The sequence below is a fragment of the Hippichthys cyanospilos genome, chromosome 17 (assembly GCF_059441005.1).
Source record: "Hippichthys cyanospilos isolate Australia breed blue-spotted pipefish chromosome 17, RoL_Hcya_1.0, whole genome shotgun sequence".
Taxonomy (NCBI): Eukaryota; Metazoa; Chordata; class Actinopteri; order Syngnathiformes; family Syngnathidae; genus Hippichthys; species Hippichthys cyanospilos.
This window is the reverse complement of record NC_142385.1, coordinates 8,353,008-8,360,962: the sequence shown is the minus strand read 5'-3', so window position 1 is coordinate 8,360,962 and position 7,955 is coordinate 8,353,008.

The following is a 7,955-nucleotide window of genomic DNA, read 5'->3' as shown; positions in this document are numbered from 1 at the left end:
CAAAGCAAAGCTCTGACAAAGTAAACGGTTATGCTAGCCGCTCATCTATGACATTAGAGTCAATCATCCACAAAAGCACAACGGAAGAAAGTAGCGCAAACGTTCTCTTAGCATCAGAGCAACAAGCGTTAACCGATGGAGCCGGAATGAGTGGATGCGAGACGACAAGCGAGGAGGAAAAAGTTAGATGGAACTCATTAGGAGTGCTGCGCTCCTCTCACAGAAACCGTCTCGGATAACGGCGAAAAATTCATGGGCTGGCCATGGCTTGTGAAGGGACGTCTTATCAGGGTTGACAAGTGAAAAGCGCCACCAGGCAGCTAATGGCGACGCTTGTCACGGGCTAAATAAAAAGGCACGAGTTCGCGGGCGTGCATACGACTCGGTTCGAGCTGCGTTTCCTGATGCGGGATGGGAGTGAGCGTTGGCGTTCGGAATGGGGGGTTGACTGAGGAGAGCTCAAGCTCCCGAGAGGACATTTGTCCTCATATTGTCGTCCCTGCGGGGCGGCGTTTTTAAAACGTGCAAGGGACAAAAAGAGAGGGTCCCCGTGAGCTAACAGCTGCCGGCGACTACTCTTGGGTGTCTGGAAACTCAGGTGAATTTCGGAGCAGAGTCTGTTCCTTGACTGTGTCAATTATATTAAAAAGCTGATGGCCCAGCAGATGGAAGAGCAGAGGTGTCCACTGTCTTTTGTCTGGCAAAGAAAATTGTTTGGAGTTTCATTGCCAGAAACGCACACTTTGACTCTTTTTTTTCCATAACTACAAACCACCTCATAGGGATCGCTCAAGGACTTAAAGATCACAGTTTGGACTTTGTCCAAAGCTATGAACATTCAGAAATAAGTTACAAAGTTGGAAATGGACCAATTGAATAGAAGTTGGTATCTCACATCTGCACAATGAGTCATTAAGCCCAGCAAGCGACAAGCTGGAACAGAAAACCTGGAGGTCAAGACCAAAACGAGACCAAGAGTGTTGGAGGTCGAGCAGGACAAGACCATAACTTTTGGGGGTTGAGACAAGGGCAAAACCAATACTTTTGGAGATCAAGACTGAGACGAGACCAAGACCTTTGGAGGTCAGGCCAGAGACGAGACCAAGACTTTTGGTGAGTGCATACCCAGAAAGGGCGAAGAATTTTGGAGGTTGACACCCAGATGAAACCTCGAATTTTGGAGGCCATGACGGAGACAAGACCAAGATTTTTAAGGTTGAGATTGAGAGATAAAGACTTATGGAAGTCGAGACCAAGACTTTTGGAGTTTGAGACAGAAACAAGACCAAGAATTTTGGAGGTCAAGCCCAAGACAACACCAAAACTTTTGAAGATCGAGACCCGGACAACACAGACTTTTGGACTGGACTGGAGGTCGAATGGGTCAAAACTAACACTTTTTGAGTTCGAGACAATAGCAAGACTTATGGAGGTCCAGACCAAAAGTGTATATATATCAATGAGAAATCACCCGTCGTCAAATATAATCAGAACAAAATGGCAATTTTTTTATTAACTGAAACGTTTTAGAAAATGTACAATTAAACAAATCTTAAGTCAAATCAAATTTGTTGTTTCCTATACAAATTTAGCTATTTCTCACTGATCACAGCAGCACTTGTAGTGGCCTCAACTGATCTTAAAGCCAGAGATAAGATCAAGTGAAATGTCTTTGATTCTGAGAGGAAACCACGACCCTCAAAAAGTGGTCTTGAGGCCGGTTTGAAGCCCAACTTGAGAACTACAACCCTACAATCACTTTGCCAGGTAACATTTATAAACCACTCAAAGACGGAATCCAAGAAAATATGAAGAACATTAGTTAAAAGATTTCACGATTAAGTACCTCAACGTGTAGACTTCATTCAAATGAATCATTCATTCATTTGAGTTCAGCGGAGATATCGGACACAAGTGACCTTAGTTAACTTGTCAGCTAGTATTCAAATGGATCCCCGAGTCCTATTCCAAGAAAATGTGAAGATCATTTGAGAATTCTAGCTAAAATCTCTCCCGACGAGGCCCAATAAGTGAAAATGAAACGAAGTCTCAACTCATCATTAAGATTTCAATAAATTTAACCCTACTACTTAGTAGCATAACTCTGGTTTTGATGAGACAGATTAAGAAAGTAATGAAGCAAACGGCGGAAGTAAAATCCTTCCCAGGTTTCGGCCCAGGTGTCGTCTGCCCATTCTTGAGCTCATTTATGTTTATTTACTTCCAGGGGGCTGTGAAGGTAGATGAAGCGGCAGCGGCGAGAAGCGAGCCGTGCCCAAAGTAATGGTTCCCATCTTTAATGAGCGGCAGGGGAGCGCAATATCTGGTGACGGAGAGGCTCCCTCAGCTGAGACTCTTGTCACAGAGGAGCGGTGGATCCTAAATCTTATCATTATGGCTACAGGCGGCGTGACAATATCTCACTCGGGAGACGCAACTTCAGCTTTTTACGAGCGCTTGGGTAATTGAACAGCTGGAGTGTCTAATCCACTTATCCGTAAAGAAAGCGTATCCTAATGAAATGATGGGTGAATTCCCTTTAACCCCTCCCGCTTGGCTTTCTCTCTTAGTTTGTCACAAAGATCTGTGTGCGGACCAGCGGCACTTGGCTCGGGAAAGATGGCGTTTTCAAGGAAACATGTGTCCCGCTGTAAATAAGCCTGTCTGATTAGACTCGGCTTCATATATAACCGCGGACAGGTTTTATGGCCCCTCTAAGTCCACTTTTCAGAAAACCGGCTCGCCCGACAGCTCTAGTATCCACGCAGAGAAAGACAAAACAGCATATCGCAAAGTGACAAATATCCCACGCTGTCGCGGAATAGACCGGACATTGTTTTCTTACGGGGACCGATCCTTCAGTGAGTTTTCTCTAAGGGGTTTACGTTGATTCCTCCTTGAACTTTGGTTTAACTTTGCAACTGTGTACATGAGTTCATTGACTGTACGGTACATTTAGATTAGAAATGTTAATTTTTAAAGTAGTCTGGCAACCCATAAAGTGTGAAGTAAACAACCGACTAAGTCTTTTGTTAGGTTTGTAGTTCCAAAAGTAGTTCTCTAAGGAAGCTGACATCACAATTTTTCTAATTACTATAACACTGAGCGTGTACAGTTTCATTGTCTGTGACTTGGCAACTATGCTAGGTGGAGATCTGCAATTATGAAGTAATGGCCTGCAAGCACTATCTAGAACGATCGTAAGGCAAGTAGAGTGACACACAACATCATTAGGAGATTCTCCTAGAGGGCTCCTCATCCATCCCTCTATCATTTTTAGTCGTTTATCCTACACTAGTGAAAATATCAAAATGATACTTAGACTTAGATTAATTCCTTTTTTTTTTTTTTAAGTAGGCATGGTCAGCAATGGCTAATTGGCAACTACTCTATAGGTAAAGATCCAGAATTTTCAAGCAATGGCCTGAAAGCACTGTACAGCACAGTTGTAAGGCAGGTAGCGCGACAGACAATATCAACGGGAGCTTGTGCTAATAGGCTTTGATTCCACCGGTAAATGTATCAAAATGACACTTTAACTTAGTCTCATTCCACTCTGACTCTGGTCTTCTTGAGAACGATTAGCCTCTTGACTTGTTGCGAAGCTCTTGACGTTATTGTAATAAAAATGAAGTTATGCGTGGTTGGCAATGGCTCATTTACACGAGAGAGAGCTGTCCCCACCAAACAGGCGAATTCTCTCCTGATGAGCAACTTCAGGTTAAATGTGAGATTTACCATTTGAACTATTCTGACTAAAACAAGCTTGTTTTACGGTAAATTATGAAAAAAAGCTTGATCTCCAACTGAGTCCATAAAGGGGCCTTTCCTACCCAGGATGTCCACCCTCGGTGCTGATTTTAAAGCAGGTTTTCTGAGTACGACAATCAAATGGGTCCTTTTAGCTGTGAAAACCTGTCAGGTGGCGGATGGCAAGGCCTGAGAGCAACTCATTTACTTGTGCCCTTTTGTCTTTATGGGCTCCAAATACATCCCATCTAACATGCTAGGAAGTGTGGGGGTGAATGGAGGGGAGGTTACATTGTGTGCTGTCACCCTAACCGTGACAGCTCTATAACAACCTCGATGCAAGGTGGAGCCTGGAGGTCTACCCTGCCAGATTTTCTTATCAAAAAAAGCACTCATGAGACATTTAGACAGCTCTTTGCTATATGGAGACTCGCATACTGACGGGCCTCTTCCTGCTCCTGCTTTTTAGTATTATTCTACTACGAAGCAAAGTTTAAAAAGCAAGACATTCTTTTGTAGACTAATCTACAATGTAGACTAATGATTGCACAAGCCAGGTACAATGGTACATTTCCAAAAATCCCAAAGGTTGCACAAGTGAAAAATGTAACTATTTTAAGTACCGTAACTAGTTGCCTTTTTTTTTTTTCATGTATTAGCAAGCAATGCTAGCCGCTAACTTGATTGCCAAGTTACTACTTGCTACTCAGCTACCCTATATGCCAGCTGCTATTCGGTTTCTATGTTTTCTTTTTAAAGCCGGTTAATTGTACTGATTTAACATTTTACTTTCTTCTACGAAAGTTCAGTGACTGTTCTTGTAAAACTGAGATGCGTGAAGAGATTCTGATGAAATCGTTATGATCCCTTTCAATTACATGGCAGGTGTCTTTTTTTTTTAAAGAGTGACAATTTTTACTTTATTACAAAGTACCATGAATGTTTCCCTGTACAATAAACAAAGGCTTTATGATGGTTACAATTTTAGCAGTGTTTTTCAACTTTCATTGAGACAAGTTAACGAGTTAATTAGCGCCTTTCCTCATTTGATGTTCTGCCTATCACAATACATCGCAGGCATATATAAACAAAGATACATTATTGGTAGTGAATTATTCAATAGAATACAAAAGGTGTGATTTTTCGACGTAGGAATCAAGATGAGGTTTTTACCTTAGCTAACGACCGTTGCCACGTGTCAGCGCTAATCACGTCCTGATCAGCGCCAAAAGGTTGTAAATGTGGCCTTTGAAATGAGCAGCAAACATCTGCCTCTTGGCTTCCCCCAGACATCTGCTTGAGCACGGTGTGTCAAACATAACGCCAAGATCAACGTTTGCATTCATTGCTACTATCACTACTACTCCTAAAATATTTAAAGTCTGCGTGTCTGACACAGCGAGAGGAAAACTTTGAACCGATTGCCAAGGAGCAGCATATATTTTTCTCTTTTTTGAAATCGCGATGGGTCTTGCGCGGACACTGAACAGATGGTGTTATCTGCAGTAACTCCGTGTGTGGAAGGAGCAACACGTGTGCAATTAGACGCCCTAGGAGATGCCTACAGTTGAAAAACAGGAAGTGTAAACCAATCCTGCCACGTGCTGCAAACATCAATAGTTAATTTCTGGTGAATTAGGATATTTTGACATGTTGGATGCTAATAAATAGGAGTTAGGGAATGAACGCTACTAAAGTGGTCAGCACATTACTCTGAATTAAGAGTAACAATATGCTGATGGTGACAAAGATACAAATAAAAGAATAGAAAATACTTGCAGTCATGTTAGTTAGGAGTGATGGGATGAGACAAAAATCTTTTTTTTTATGGAGACTAAGTGACATCAGACCTACATAAGAATGATTTGACACTGCCAGGTACGTTCAAAAGTGATCAGTAGCAACTGCAAACATTTCAGGATATCAGCATCAAATTGTGCAGTAATTTTTGGCTATTAACCTGTCTCCAAAATGTAATCTGACCACATTTGGTGGCACTTAATTGCTGCTAGCTGGTGACAGGCACCCTAGAATAAAATATCAGCATATTCTAAGTGCACTTAAGAGCCGAAAGAACAAGGGCGTTAATGCGACAGGCTTCCTGGAGGAACTTCAAAATAAAAGTTCTCGAAAGCGTGAACATACAGTATTTGGTAAGTAAGGTTGATTTCAAAGCGCTGGTTCTCTCTTTATTTGGCGAAGTCTTTTACTGTCATGCAGAGTGCAAAACACGGAGCATTCTCCTCAGTTTTCCAATCATGCCCCCCTCCAAAAAAAAACATTTCTAATCTCGCAAAATCTCATTTTCTGAGATCTTGTACCATAGAAATCGGGCACTATTTTACTGTTGCCCTTGCTTCATCTTCCACTGAGGACGAGTCAGTATCAATCACATGATGCTAAAAAGATAGATAGACAATCAAGAAATGCCCAGAACAAAAATAACTTCCCTCACTCAATCCTTGACCTTACGGAGACGGCAGTCAGTTTGGTTAAAAGCTACGGCTATCACATAAAAATGGATTTTCCTCTTTGGATCAATTGCAGTGGAAACACTGAACTCAAATGGCCATAGCTGTCACTGATAAATAATGGTCGCTGTGGAGGATTTATACCAAGTACCCCTTGCAGTACAAGAAGCTGATACTGAAGAGCGTTTTTGACTGCAGGGCATTCATGCCACACACACAAAAAACAATGCAAGCAAGTTTTTGTGGCTGGGGAAGGAAGCGCCTTCGGACGAGGAAGCGTTTCAGCGTGCAACAAAGCCGCGGGAGGAGATGCAATTACCATCAAAGGTTCGTGGCGCTGCCACTGCTGAGCCGTGCTCACAGGAAGTGGACGAGCGTTTAGGGTTCAGACAAGCTTGCAGTCATTCAAGGGGCACTCTAATTCTTAACAGCACCATGACAATGCAACATTCTGGAAGTTCAACACTTCTTTGCAAAATTTTTAAAAAGCTGTTTAGAGAGCGATGGCCATTAAACTGAATCTTGCTATGATACACAGGTATCATTTGCTTATTCGTTAGTAATTTAAGGTAATACAAAAAAATTAAGGTCACATTAATTGGAATTGAACAAAAAAAATTCCTAGTAATTGATGTTAATTTGCTGTAAAGTAGCAGTCATTTTTGACAGTGTTATCTTTTATTCCTAGAAAATAATGCTGTCATGGAATCCACTGAATAATTTGTTAATCAGCAGGCTCATGACTGCAAATCCTATTTTCATCTTTAAGACCAAAACACATGTAAACCACAGCTCGCAGGGGTTCGTCAAACATATCAATATTCATCCGATAATGCCTTTAATCTGCAGCCAGAAGGTTCTTGGCTACGGGGGAGTTTACGCTAATGATTTTTTTTTTTTTTTTAAAGGAGGGGTAAATAAGAGTAATTCATTCAAAGTAGGCCTTCATATTCATAAAGCTGCATTATGAGAGATGACCTTCTTGGATAGTGAAGCAGAAAGCTTCAAAAAGAATGTATTGATGAATGCTTAATGCATGTTATTCTCGTCTGCGGCTCATTAATAAGCAATAAGACATACAGTACACTCAACTGTATAAAGATTGAAAGTAGTAGTAAAACTATAAGAGGTATAACATCTGTCCTACATTACTTCAGTTTTGGTTAAAAAAAAAAAAAAAGTGTACAAAATGATGCATTTGGAAGACTGCAAGTAAAATCAAAGGTCAAAGACACACCAGACTCATGATCAACAGATCAATGTGCCGGGATACCGCCAACGGTTAGTTTTGAACTCGCCAGGCAACAAAGAGACAGATGCACCCCTCGGACCCCCCCGCCCCCAACCTAGAGCCCATGCCGACAAACGGCCCATTGAGCTTATTTGCTCCCTTTGGGGCGCCTCCCGAGGCGTCTATTTGGCCTGCGCCGCCGACATCGTTGATAACCTTTGGCAAATATTATTCAACCAATGCTTATGTGTAAATTGACATCAGTGCTAATTAGCGATTTAATGATACATCACATGGAGAGAGGAAGTGTCTAATCGTCACGGATTTCAAAATTTGCGGTGGATGTTAACTGTGTGTGGTTACAATTGACAATTCATTTTGACAGAAAATGCATATATGGTCATTATTTCTGAAAGAAAAAAAAAAACAATAAAACTCCACTTTACTATACAGACTTTAAAAAATGCACGATGCAAGGTTGTTTTTTTTGTTAAAAAAATAAT